Genomic DNA, 15,563 nt, shown 5'->3' with positions numbered 1-15,563 from the left:
CTCTCTCTCTCTCTCTCCCTCTCTCTCTCTCTATTTCTAACCCTAACTTCTGTCTCAGTAACCTCGGGGGGGGGGGGGGGGCGAATGGTTACATGAGCGCTGTATCATAATGTCTGCCATTGAGTCAACTGGCGTGGTTTCGATTAGTGACGGAGCTATACCAGTTTCACCTCATCCACAATTAAATATTTGAGAGATGTTTCACCGAATTTTTACTGCTCTACATAATTCTTCTTCACTGCATGCATGACATAATAAATGTTAATCATTCAGATGTGTAAATAAACCGAGGCGTGCACGTAAAAGAACCCTTGACAGTCGGAATTTGATATATGAGTAGGCTACAGCGCCTCAGTCCAGGCAACATTTCACACATATGCTCGTCTTTATTAGCCCAGTCGGTGCAGTTAAGTAGAATGCTAAACCCCATTTCAATTTCATTTCAATTTCAATTTCAATTTCAATTTCAACTTCAATTTCATTTCAAATTCAATTCAATTTCAATTTCATTTCAATTTCATTTTAATTCCATTTTATGCATGAGCATGAACGAGCAAATGGTTGAGATACTGATATACTATGTCTGATTTACTTCACCATTCGAGATGCAAGGAAATTAAATGGGATTTAACGTCCTACTGCTCTGCATTGACTGGGATAGTGTCGGTGGGTTTACCCCATACAGTGTGCTATGAGGGAAATGTGACCGGACAGCCGCACTTCGGCCTACTCGTATACCTAATTCCAACGGCTTACTCTTATACTGAATTCCAACGGCCTACTCTTATACCGAATTCCAATGACCTACTCTTATATCGAATTCAAACTGTTAATACTTTTTTATGTGCACGCCAATGTGTACACGGGAGCTCGGTTTACCGTCCCTTCCGAATGACTAGAAGTTGTCCCTTGCCAGGACCGCGGCCTGCTCCACTGACAAGAGGGAACTACGTCAGACAATCTCGTTGAACTTTTTCGGCCTACAGGTTATCTCCTGGTTAGCGAGTCAATGTCATACTTCCTGAGCCACTGTGGCCCCTTATTGACTTACAAGAAGGATGCCGCGGCAGTCAACAACCATCTCGTCATGTTTTTGCCATAAAAGAACGAATTTTGCTGTTCGAGCTTGAATAATGAATCACAAATAACGAGACAGGACATTTTTCGTTATGCGGGATTCGAATTTTCAATAACGAATGACGAGACAGAACGTATTTCTTCATTCGAGATTCAAAAATATTATTATTTTTTTCTTAGAAATTTCAGGGAAATACTAAAATAGTAATAAATACATAAATAAATAAATAACCTACCGGACATCGATACAAGCAACGCCAATACAAACCCCAGGATAATATCAGCAACAATCTTACAATGCTCTGTCGATGGAGCTGAACAGAGGTTAACAATATATTTAGCTGAAACGTTACCGAGACTGCAAATATTATTGTTATTCACTATCCTTTATATAGCCGTGTTTTTGTTATTTTCGCCTATTTATCAAATCTAAAATCTTAATATACCAACCCTTAGGATGTGTTAGTGTTTTATTCGGAACAAATTCGGTATTTTATAGCTTTTAGGTAAATCAAAAGTATTTTTTAAACGTTTATCCAGAGGTGTAAAAATCCACTGGCCAGACACTTGGGGCTACCAAAAAAAAACCTTACGGGCTAGTGACCTATGCCGTACTAGTCCTCTGCTCAATGTTTATAGTTTGTGAATTAGAGATAGATAAATAAACTGTAAAATATACCACTTTTATTTCTACAATCCAAGCTAATACACAACAGTTTTAATTTTTCTCCGTTTAATGGCACTTGTACACGACGTCGCATTGTTTTCTACATAGTCAATTATAATGGTTCCTTTTTTAGGGAAATAACCCAATAAAAATGTGTGTTTTGTTTTGTTATTGTACTTATCTAAAACTGATCGACATCAATATACATAAAGTAAATCAAATCAAGACACCAAAATAATAATTTAACGGAAATTAGTGGAAATCGATATATTACTTATTGCCTCGCATATCCATGATTACATGATTTAGAAGAGATCAAACACTCTTTCGTTTGAGCGAAGAAATATTTCGCTATCAGACAAAACTTAATTTATTTAATCTTTTTTCGAAGGGCCGGCTCGATTACCCATACTACGCATGTGGTTTCACTAGAGTCGCGGTCATCGAGCGATTTTTCTTATTGTATTTGGGGATCACGTAAGACGCTGGCTGTTCGATCCCTGCATCGGCCGAGAAAGTTCATCCCCTTGTCAGTGATGCAGGACGGAGGGCCTGACAAGGACAGCTGTCTAGTCATTCGGATGAGACGAAAAACCGAGGTCCCGTGTACACATTGGCGTGCACGTAAAAGATCCCCTGGCAATTGGAATTCTATATAAGAGTAGGCCGTAGCGCCGCTGTCCGGGCACGATTTCCCTCATAGGACACTGTGTGGCGTGTGCCCGTCTTCATTAGCCCAGTTTAGGAGCAGAACAGTAGGACGTTAAACCCCATTTCATCTCATTTCATTTAAACGAGTTGGGCAACCGAAAATGGATGTCTGCATGCATGTTTGGATCCAGAACTTTATATTAATGGCAACCACCTTCCAGTTGTGCATGAAACCAAATTTCTGGGACTGATATTTGATAAGAAATTATCATTTATCCCCGACGTTAAATAACTAAACAAGAAATGTCTGAAAGCCCTCAACATATTGAGACTCAGTCTTATCAAATACTGACTGGGGCGCAAAACGTAAGGTCTTGTTAAGATTATAGCAAGCATTAATAAGATCTGAACTTGATTATGGGTGTATTGTGTAAGGGTCTGCCCGCGAGCTCGACACTATACACAATCAAGGACTTATAATCAGTTTAGGAGCATTTGTATTTAGAAATATGTTGTTAGATATTTGATTTTTGATGTATGTTTCTGGGGAAATGGAAATGTAATTTTTTGATTTTCTAAAATAAATTGTATCTTATTTGAAATACAATTAAATTAAACAAAATACAATTTACACATCTTGATTTTAAGATACAAATGTTAATTTTAGTGTACAGATGTCGAAATACGACAACAATGAAATGAAGAAATAAGAATTAAGGACTATGAATTAAGATCTAAGAATTAAAAATTAAGAACCGGGAATTAAGATCACTAAATAAAGAGAGGTTTGGTCTGAATGTATCTCGAACAAACAAACATGGGACTATTGTCCTTTATTGAGCTCCCCCTCCCCCCTTCGATTATATGAACAGATATAATGAATTTATTATTAAGACCCCTCCCCCCTACACACACACACACACACACACACACACCCTCCCACACACACACACACACACCCACACACACACCCATACACACACTCTTTAGTACCGTTCATTTTTTATATAGGTGCCAGAAAATAGCCTGAACAGTTGTACGGGACTAACTCTATTAAGTAATGGAGGAGCGTGGGGGGTGGGGGATGTCTATGTCAAAATACGGGCCATGATACGAAATTCAAGATATCACACTAAATGCCACTGATTTACCTGTTCAAAAATTTAAATTATATTCTAGCACATTCATATCTTTAAAAGCGTATTAAAGTTGGATGCCACTAAACACTATTAAATTAGTGGGTGGAGGAATTTAGTACGAAATTCCTGATGTGGTTTCATTTACTACTGGAAAGTATTTTTATTTCTCTTTGCAAAAATGTAAATTATTTTCTGACCCATTCACATTTACGTACCTTGAAAATGGGAGGAGGGGGGGGGGCGAATGGAGAACACCTGCGCGCTGTATCATAAGGCCTGTCATTAAGTCAACTGGCGTGGTTTCGATTCCCCGGTTGTACTTGACAAGGAGTTTCCTCCCCTTGCTAAAGACCCCTACGAACAAGCGAATTATTGAAATAAAATTAAACCATGATAGATGACCCAGCTATATTTGTCTACGCAGTGGCGGATTAAGCTCCACCAAGGCCTGAGGCGGCAGTTGCTGGAGGGCCTATTTAGTTTTTAAACTTTGAGCCAAGGTATTTCCAAACCGTTTTAAAACGGGATTCGTTACTGAGGTTATAATATTATTAAAATATTAGTTATAACTATTGAAATTTGTCGTACAAAATGCTTTGACAGCAGAAACGTCACCGGAAACCAACTGTACATACACCTATTTTCAAGGATAATATTTCCTCATGATGGGGTGTTTACATCGAAACTAGCGCAAGATCTTTTGCTATATATTTTTGCTTAAGCCAAAGTCGTTTGATTTTGGTAATGTAACTTTATATGCCCATAAATGACGTCACGTGGATACAATATATTAAGCAACACATAACCGAAAACTTACAAGGATTTAACGTACATTGTAGGCCTATGTTTAAAAAATAAGATCAGATCTCCAAACAATAGGGCCTATTTAAAATGGCGTGGGCCTAATTAATTTCGGGTGAGGGCCTATGTTGATTCCCGTTGGGCCTAAACCCCACCCCCCTAACATTCATTGTCTATGCGTTTTTAATCATATCAGACAAGTCTAAAACAATTTTTTTTACAAAATCTTTGGGCCTGAGGCTGCAGCCTCATCAGCCTCACTGATAATCCGCTACTGTGTCTACGATATCACTCTTGGTGAAAGTGGACGTAAAACTACAGGAACAAACGAACGAATTGGATTCTACGCGGCGGCGTAGTCTGTCCACGTGACCACGAACAAATATCTTCAAACCGATCTCCTGCACCCCCTCCCACAGTATATATCCAAACATACTTGTTGGGCGCCTTCCCAACCCCTCTGTTGGCTTCATTGTCGAGTGGTCTAACGGTTTAGATAATAAGGTCTGCCATTGAGTCGACATGGTGTAATCAAATCTCTGTCGGGGGGGGGGGGGGGTTCACGCGTGCGCGTTGTATCATAAGGTATGTCGTTGAGTCAAATTGTGTGGTTTCGAGTTCCCGCTTGTACGTGACAGGGAGTAGAGTTGTCCAATCTCGTGGGTTTTCTCCGGGTCTACTGGTACCCTCACACTGCTAAAGACCCGAACGTGCTAGCGATTTATTGATATAAAATTGAATCATATGTTAGTCCCGAAATAATCTAGTGTGTGTCGAGTGGATGTTAAACTCTCTCTATATATATATCAAAATTGAACCGTATGTTACCTGTATTTCAACTAAACACCATAAAATATTTATTTTGTAACGTAACATTTATTATCAAATTAGATGTGGACGTACGTACAAAATTCTATGCAAAAACATTTTGAAATATAATTAACCGTACACTGGTATTCTCTTGTTGGTAGACATTACTTCCATTTGTAGCTCATTCCAAAAAATTATATTTATTTTAAAAAAAAACAAAAAACGTAGATATGGTCATTTCGTTATGTGGGTGTCTAATGGTCACATTCAGTAACGATAATCTGAAAAAAAAAATCAAAGACTGGATTAAGTAAGTTAAAATGAAATGAAATGCGGTCGAATGTCTGATTATCGACCGGTATAATGAAGAAGGCCATCAATACAGTGTGCAAAACTAGGCTAAAATGAAGACGGCCGTGCAGTGTGCTATGAGGGCCTACTCTTTATCGATTGTCAATTGTAACTACCAAGGGATCTTTGAAGTGTACGATAACGTGTACGCGTGACCTAATTTTTCGTCCTATCTGAACGACTAGACACCGTTCATTACCAATCTCTCCGTCCTGCTCTAGTAACAAAGGGACCAATCCCTTCGTCCTGCTCCAGTAACAAAGGGACCAATCCATTCGTCCTGCTCTAGTAACAAAGGGACCAATCTCTTCGTCCTGATCCAGTAACAAAGGGACCAATCCCTTCGTCCTGCTCTAGTAACAAAGGGACCAATCCCTTCGCCCTGCTCCAGTAACAAAGGGACCAATCTCTTCGTCATAATCCAGTAACAAAGGGACCAATCCCTTCGTCCTGCTCTAGTAACAAAGGGACCAATCCCTTCGCCCTGCTCCAGTAACAAGGAGGCCAATCCATTCGTCCTGCTCCAGTAACAAGGGGACCAATTCCTCCGTCTTGCTTCAGTGCACCAACCCCTTCGTCTTGCTCCAGTAACAAGGGGATCAACCCCTTCGTCCTGCTCCAGTAACCGGGGGGGGGGGGAACCACACTGAAAATGTATGGGGATCTTTCTTGGCCATCCCCGGAAAATTGTTCTGTGTGGAATTCTGGTTTAGGGTCTTCAATCGACCCGAATCCTTGTATTGGCCAAATCGGAGTGTGGGGATCCCCGGCCTCCCAATCCATTCGACCGACCTCCCCTAACCGGGCTGATCTCCAATCCATCATAAAATGGACAAGTTGATTTACTTAAGATTATTTACATATGAAGGAGCAATTTTTATTTTAAAATAAAATTGGTAAAAACATAAAAAGAGTATATAAAAAAAAGTCACACTGAACAGAGATTTCAGCGATTGAAATTGTGGCCTAGCCTCGATCATCGTTACTAAAGTCGGAACGATAAAAAACATAGTCTTTATCAAATCATGAATGAAAGTTGAGCAGCACATCGGATCCTAATCCGGTAAATATCGCAGGCTACCGATGACATCGAGCGTTTATTATGGTCTGGATAAGTTAATTAATGTCTAATTAATAATTTATATAACATTTCAAGCCAAAAGAAAGACTTAGGCAGATTTAGCTCTTGGATAATATATATTTAAATAATATATAATATGGGTATCGACGATTTTACCATGAGCTATGACCATACTGTTTGGATGATTTTTTTTATTATTATTTATTATTAAAGGTAAACTTACATATTTGATCCAGCCTCTGAAATTGGCAAGCCCCTCGCCACTACCCAATTGGAAGGCACACTGAGATCGAATAATGGTGCCTGAAAGATACAAATTCAGATGGATATAATTGCTTTATTTCACTTCAATGTTAAATCCACTACATTTCTTGGACTAGAAAAATGTTTTAAACATTCCCATGATTTTAATATAAACCCCTAATAACTACATATAACACATCATCGGATAAAACATATTAAGGCTCGGGTGGTTATATAGGCGACCCTATTCCTTGTCACGTACAACCGAGTATTCCAAACAGCGCGTACGTGCTAACAATTCGGCCATGCAACCCCCCCCCCCCCCCCGTGCCGCCATGTTAAAGGAATCTATAGGCTTCGTCGTCGTTTGTGATTTCCCTTACCCTTGTCTCATTAACACGTGACCTTGTCGCTTCACTCGCTCTAGAACCTGAGCTTTGTGCCAACCCCTTGATTGTATGCACCCCCCCCCCCTCTTCCCAATACTCACGAATAGGGCCTATTAATTAGATATGTGAGACAGAAAGGCATTTTAAATATGGAGAAACAGATGGAATACATTTTGTATTAAATAGTGCAGCTTGGTAACAGTGATAATTTCAAATACTTAATTCAAGTTCACTCTTGGCAATTCAACGTGTGACATATAACAATAACACCATTGAAATATGCGACACAAAGCAATAACAACATTGATGTAATCAAATTCGAATCGACATTATGATCCACAACAATCCAGCATGCATACATGACGATAGATAACATTACCATCCAACAACCCTCAATATCCCTACAACACTGTTTTCATACTAGTTACGGGCCTGCTCTCTCTCTCTCTCTCCCTCTCCCTCTTTCTCTCTCTCTTGACAAGGAGTAGGGTCGCCTGTCCAACCTCGTGGGTTTTCTCCGGGTCCTCCCCTTTCCTCCTACTGCTAAGGATCCCTACTTGCAAGCGAATTATTGAAATTAAATAGAACCATATGTTAGTCTCGAAATGACCTAATTTGTGTCGAGGGGTCGCTAAACATCTCAATATCCCTACAACACTGTTTTCATACTAACCTTCTACGTTAGTTTCCCCTGAAATACCATTGACTTCACCCAACAACTTAGCTTGAGATTTGTTAAAGAAAAATTTGACCTCGCGCCAGTCCGCCTGAAAACAAAATATATTTGTTATGTTAAATTGTATTTGTTATGTTAAAATGTATGTGTTATGTTAAAATGTATTTGTTATTTTAAAATCACTTTTTGTTGATTTAAACAATTTAAAACAAACATATCGGTACTTCTAGACAGTGGTGTGCAGAGGTTTTGTGATTCCCGGCCCGGAGTACTCAGAAATGTATGCTTCCAAGTCTTTTTGTTTTTAATATAAACAATATTTATTCAGAAACTGACGGGATTGGTGAACAGACAAAGCCTATATAAACCCCTCTCCCGGTTACAAATAAATCAGACAATATTACAATAGTTTGCAAAACAAAGAAAAAAAGAATAGATAAAAAGGAAAATATATATGTATGCACACATAACCTTTAATAATATATACATGTAAATATAAATTTGGAATATTTAAAATCCGCTAATTATTTGAAATTGAAATCTTTCGGTTTTTTTCAATAAAAGTATGTACCTGATTAAATACGGACACGTTGTCTTCGTGTGTTAGCTTTTCCGATCCATCCCAGCCTCGAGCATAAGGTCTGGTACTGAGAAATGTATGCTTCTAAGTCTTAAGTATAGGGTCTTATTATACTGAGACATGTGTATATGGGCAGTATTGATCAGTTAGTCACCATGGTTATGCCCAGAAGGCACAAGAAAGATTTAAATGATTTGATAAGACCATAGCATTACATCGTTTACCGACCAACGATCATACCGTATGTTAAATCAGCAAAAATTTCAGAGGTACCAGTCAGCCGAATAATAAGTGTTGGCTTTACTTACTTGAGTATCAATTACCAATTTTCTGGAAGTACTTGTGGAAGTTGCATCATCAAAGGTAACAACCCCGATGTTAGTGTCATTCCCAGTTCTGGTGATTTCAATGGTAGAAGGTTTACCACAGTCGCCGTTGGTGACCACAGCTTCTTCCTCCGTGCGCCGAATGGGGGTGCTATAATCTACCTTGTAGGCCACTTTGATTGTCAGATTTTTCCTGAACTCCACGTTAGACAAGCGAAGGATCCTGATAGCAGTGCTACCATTAAAATAGGCTGTACCGGCGTCGGTGTCAATAAAAGCGCCATAGTTGTCATACTCTCCGGCCTCAGCGGTTTGAAAGTCAATATCCACCAGCGGTTCACATGGAACAGAAACTATAAATAATACAAGAATTAATTAATGAATGATTCACATGGAACAGAAACTATAAATAATACAAGAATTAATTAATGAATGATTCACATGGAACTGAAACTATAAATAATACAAGAATTAATTAATGAATGATTCACATGGAACTGAAACTATAAATAATACAAGAATTAATTAATGAATGATTCACATGGAACAGGAACTATAAATAATACAAGAAATAATTAATGAATGATTCACATGGAACAGAAACTATAAATAATACAAGCTATAGGAATGAATTAATGAATGATTCACATGGAACAGAAACTATAAATAATACAAGTTGTAGGAATGAATGAATTAATATGAATAAAATGAGATTTAACGTGCAGGGGCCTATTAGAAACATTCGTACAGGTACATCAATTCTTCTTCCCATAAAACATAATAAATACAAGTGTAAATTTACTTGCTTTATATAAAACAGATTTTGAGCTATAAGTATGGTGTGTGTATGTGGGGGGGGGGGGGGTAATATTGCGTCCGCTTGCTACAGCCCAGCCCCCAATCCGCCCCTTTAAACCGGGCTCGGGGTACTATTGTATGTCAACAGACTTACTTTGACCACATCCTGGTGAATCTATCGTACATCGACAGGTAGTTTTATTAAAGCCCATCCCTGCAGGACAATTCTGTGTGATTTGTTGACCATGAACCATTTGGCCAAAGACGCATACGTCGCTTGGGTTTTCGATTAACTGACAATTGTCTGAAAAAAATGAGTCGGTGCCGGTTATACCTTTCCCGAGTGTGGTTTAATGGCCTTGAAAAATTGTTTTACAGAGAAATCAAATGAAATAGGGTTGAACGTTGCCTAAGTGGGTAAGACGCTGGCTCGCTAGCCTGGAGTTCAGGTGTTCGATCCCTGTATTGGACGACAAAGTTCATCCAGATTTTCCGGCGTGTTTTCATCTTGTTAGTGATGCAGGACGCAGGCCCTGACAAGGACAGCTGTCTATTCGTTCGGATGGTACAGTTTGAATTCGATATAAGAGTAGGCCGTAGTGCCGTTGTCCGGGCAAAATTTCCCACATAGCACACAGTATGGCGTATGCCCGTCTTCATTATCCCAGTTCGGAGCAGAACAGTAGGACGTTAAACTCCATTTTATTTCATTTGTTTAACGTCCTACTATTATGCCTCGACAGAAGGGTGTATGTCATACAGAGGGCTACGAGAGACATTTTCCTTGGACAGCGGCGATATAGCCTACTCTTAATTCGATTAAAGGATTATTCTTCGTGTACGCCAGCGTGTACACGGGACCTAGATTGTTCATCCCACCCGAATGGCCGGGCTTGCAATGCCCCCCCCCCCTGTTCTGCATCCACTGACAAGGGAAAGCCACTACCTCGATCAACACGAGAGCACTCTGTTAGTTAACCAGCATTTATAAATATAACAGAAGATGGGTTAGAACATAAATATAATTGTGGGGGGGGGGGGTGTTGGTGTGTGTGTGTGTGTGTGGGAGGGGGGGGGGGGTAGATAAATATGATAGGTGGGGGAAGGGGTAGTAGATAAATATAATAATATAATAGGTGGGGGAGGGGTAGTAGATAAATATAATAGGTGGGGGAGGGGGGTAGTAGATAAATATAATAATATAATAGGTGGGGGAGGGGTAGTAGATAAATATAATAGGTGGGGGAGGGGTAGTAGATAAATATAATAGGTGGGGGAGGGGGTAGTATATAAACATAATAGGTGGGTGAGGGGTAGTAGATAAACATAATAGGTGGGGGAGGGGGTAGTAGATAAACATAATAGGTGGGGGAGGGGTAGTAGATAAACATAATAGGTGGGGGAGGGGGTAGTAGATAAACATAATAGGTGGGGGAGGGGTAGTAGATAAACATAATAGGTGGGGGAGGGGGTAGTAGATAAACATAATAGGTGGGGGAGGGGGTAGTAGATAAACATAATAGATGGGGGAGGGGTAGTAGATAAATATAATAGGTGGGGGAGGGGGTAGTATATAAACATAATAGGTGGGGGAGGGGTAGTATATAAGAAGATAAACTAGATAAATTACATACCTGTACAATTTTCATCTGCCACACATACCCGAATAGTCGTATCGAACGAAAATCCGTCGGCACACGCACGTAGTTTTTGAACCTCGCCTTCACATTCGTAATATTGGGAACAGTTTCCACTGACATTGAGCCGATATCCATCAGTTCGACCTAAACACGGAGCTGTATATATATAAACAAAACATGTGTAATAAAATAGAGGGATAACTTTCTCTCTTCCAGCACTCATAACACTGTTAAAGGAGTGGGGATGGTGGAGATGCTGGCGGGGTTTACTTGTCATATAACTCCTTAATACCAATGTGCGTTAGCAATCCGAAAGGTTGGTGGGTGCAGGGATGGGTACTTTCCCTATTACTACAAATGAGAGAGAGAGAGAGAAATGGGGTTTAACGTCCACTCGACACAAACTAGTCATTTCGGGACTAACATATGGTTTAATTTTATTTACATAATCCGCTTGCGCGTAGGGGTCTTTAGCAGTGGGGGGAAACCGGAAGACCCCGGAGAAAACCCACGAGGTTGGACAGGCGACCCTACTCCTTGCCACGTACAACCGGGGATTCGAAACCACGCCAGTCGACTCAATGACAGACTTTATGATACAGCGCGCGCACGCTAACCATTCAGCCATCCAACCCCCCCCTACTACAAATGCCACTGTGCGCTATAAAAGGAAATGCATAGCAATGTAGGTAATGAATCATAAAGGGAAATTCGTACTTTTCACGTGAACCAAAGTTCGTAACAATCCTAAAGAAGAATTCTTACATTTCCCTAGAACTACTGTGCGTTAACAAATCCTAAAGGGGAATTCGTACTTTTCACTAGAAGCACTGTGCGTTAACAAATCCTAAAGGGGAATTCGTACTTTTCACTAGAAGCACTGTGCGTACAAAAATCCTAAAGGGGAATTATTACTTTTCCATAGAACAACGGCGCGTACAAAATCATGAAGGGGAATTATTACTTTTCCATAGAACAACGGCGCGTACAAAATTGATTGTGCAAACGTCATCCAATGTTCTATGACTGAAAGTATGTCTAGATGACGGTGCTATAACGGCCTACCCTTACTCACTGCCAAGTGCACGCCAATACAGGGCCCCTGTTTTGTCCCATCCGAGCGACTAGACACCTTCTGTTACTGATGGGGTTTTGTTTGTCTACTAATTCTACCTACCATTAGTACAGTTGACTTGGTCCCTATGATTACAGGTGAGAATAGATTGATCCCAATAAGTTCCAAACGGGCACTGTCTGATAATTGGGGGGTGTGATAGCTGACATTGTAGGAATTTATCGCAATCGCTAGTAGGGAGATAACCAATACCATTCCTATAGATACATCCAGAACATGATCCATCATCTAAAAAGGTAAAATTATTAGCAGAAAAGTAAACGCTAGTGCCACCATGGACCGCTATAGAGCACACATATATGTTAAGTGTTCCTGTATTATTAAATATCATAAAATTATTATTATTGACATCATTTGTTGCACTTTTCGTGATTGACTGTGTGACATTAAAACTTGAGCAATATATATTTGTAGAATATAATAAACCAGTTCGTGTTTTTTAGAAGAGAATTTGTGAAGACGACCATCTTATTTATGCAGTATTAATTACTTACTATCAGGATAACAGACGTTATGAGTGAAAATCACGTCTAAAATACACCACAGGATACAAGGGGTGGTCTGAGAAGGCGCCAGCTAGTATGGTAAATCCAAGGGGCCCTTGAAAAAGTCAATCTCATAGACTTTGAAAGTTCTTCTTAGTCTTGAATTTAAGAATTGTTTTATTCGGGTTTTTGTTGTGGTTGATGAATTTGTAAGCCAAGAATACATCCTAGCACGGCCAGCTCATTATGTATTATTCATTACTTACCATTACAAACCATAGCTATCAGGTCAACAAATTTTGTGGTAAGTTGATCGAAATTGTCAGCTATGATGACCTGTGAAGGATTCGAGGCGATTCCTTCTAGTTCTGCGGCATCAGGACCATTACCAATTCCAATGGCAAACACATTTATACCCATGCTCTTTGCTAGTGCTGCAGCGGCCAATGTTGCGGCCATATTATTCGACATTCCATCTGTTAAAATATAAGGTAAAAAAAATGTAACAAAATTAACAAATTCAGTAAAGATGCGTTATTCAAGAGCTAAATCTGCTAATTAGACATTTTATTAACATGGCAAGATCATAATCGACCCTCTATGCCATCGTCGACAGTCGGTTAATGATTGAATTAAAAAATGGATAATCGAGACTTTGCTTACTGTCGTAACAACAGTAGGAATGACAATCCAGACTCGGCAGTTTTCCAGACCACCCTAGAATAAGTAATTTGACTGAAATTTTAAAGATATTCCCTTCTCATTATCTATTTTTAAACTATTATAGCGATAACTGTCAGCTCTTTATCGAATCTAACACGATGTATCTTTAATTACATGCATATTAATTTACAAATTGTAAAAATATAACGTCCCAATCAAATATGGGTTATAGTCTATACAATATCCATATTAACTGTATGTACTTATATGATTCATGATTCAGTGGGTGGGACTCGAGCTCACAAAATATGGACTTTATTCACAAGTATTTTAAGAAACCGGCCCTTTCATTGGCTAAAAGATATATTGTGTACTATGATTTAAACCTTTAACCAATGAAAGGCCGCGTCATTAGGATATTTTAGAGTTAGTTTTTCATGAATAGTGACCCAGTAGGTCATGAGTTCTATCTCGGTATTGACCGAGAATGTGCTGTGTGATTTCTCAGCTTGATTCCCTGTGTTAGTGATGCAGGCCTGTTAGACACGAAGACGCATGTGGTCGAAACACGACAGTTGATGCAGTGACGATTATATAATCTTAAACCAACTGTACCATCCATACCCAACTAAAACCCACTGTGCCACCCATACCCAACTAAAACCCATTGTGCCACCTCATACCCAACTAAAACCCACTGTACCACCCAATACCCAACTAAAACCCACTGTACCATCCATACCCAACTAAAGCCCATTGTGCCACCCATACCCAACTAAAACCCACTGTACCACCTCATACCCAACTAAAACCCACTGTACCATCCATACCCAACTAAAGCCCACTGTGCCACCTCATACCCAACTTAAACCCACTGTACCACCCATTCCCAACTAAAACCCACTGTGCCACCTCATACCCAACTAAAACCCACTGTACCACCCATACCCAACTAAATCCCACTGTGCCACCCATACCAAACTAAAACCCATTGTGCCACCCATACCCAACTAAAACCCATTGTGCCACCCTATACCCAACTAAAACCCATTGTGCCACCCATACCAAACTAAAAAATGGAAGAAGTTATTTTTCCTCTACCTGTTATTACAATAATAAATTGATCATTTTCTGGTATTCCAAAATTTGTAAATTCTCGAATCACACGGTTCAATCCAGAAGCTGTATTAGTCCCTCCAAGTGGTTGTTGCAGTAAAGCAATATCCGACATCAAGGCAGTCACGTCGCTAGATAATGGAATAGGTACCGCTGCATTGTTGCTAAAAACTGCCACTCCAAAACGCCTTTCAACTCCATTTAGTCCAAGTGAAGCCGGAAACATCTCCAAAGAATTTTTTATTTTTTGGAAATTGGCCCTTATAATACTCGCGGATCCATCTACAAGAGCAATGACATCAAATCTCTGTTGACCACATGTACCATCTCGAGCTGTAAAACAAGGACAATAAAAATACAAATTTAAAAAAGACAAAATATTCTAAAAAATTATAAACATATAGTTCGCCATGCAATGTAGTCAACAGATGTCCAAACACTTCAATCTAGAGACAATGTAATCAATTGTCAAGGGCCAATGTTTGTAAAAACAACTATCCAAAAACTAAACTTCACTATCCTGTGATATACAACAAAAGGGCAATAACTATGGAACTACATTTGTTAAAACAATCAAAGTCGACATGGATCAAGTTCTATTAGCCCAATTTTACAGCTTTAGGAAAAATTGCTAAAGATCTACGAAGTGTTGTATTTAACTCAGTAGAGTAGGGTATTCAAAGTATGGCTATGGAAATAAAATTAAATGAAATTGGGTTTAACACCTACTGTTCTGCAGAATGGGTACACCAGAAAGTGCCAGGCTGATCAAAGCTTCTGTTTCTTTTCATTTATTCATAGTTCAAAAAAACGTCACATGCATATTTAGTACCGTCACATGCATATTTAGTACCGTAAGTAGAATAGCCCAAGGGGTGGCCGAATGGTTAGCGTGCGCGCGCTGTATCATAAAGTCTGTCATTGAGTCAACTGGC

At 39.4% G+C, this 15,563-nt stretch overlaps 1 pseudogene; it reads right to left on the bottom strand.

Annotated features, from left to right (window-relative positions):
* Positions 1–13,128, bottom strand: part of LOC130013120 (protein PIF-like) — a 31,022-nt pseudogene extending 17,894 nt beyond the window's left edge.
* Between the last annotated feature and the right edge of the window lie 2,435 nt (positions 13,129–15,563).

The sequence above is a fragment of the Patella vulgata genome, chromosome 6 (genome assembly GCF_932274485.2).
Source record: "Patella vulgata chromosome 6, xgPatVulg1.2, whole genome shotgun sequence".
NCBI classification, from domain to species: Eukaryota; Metazoa; Mollusca; class Gastropoda; family Patellidae; genus Patella; species Patella vulgata.
Note: the sequence above shows the minus strand (reverse complement) of the source record. Positions and strands in the feature narration are given on the sequence as shown.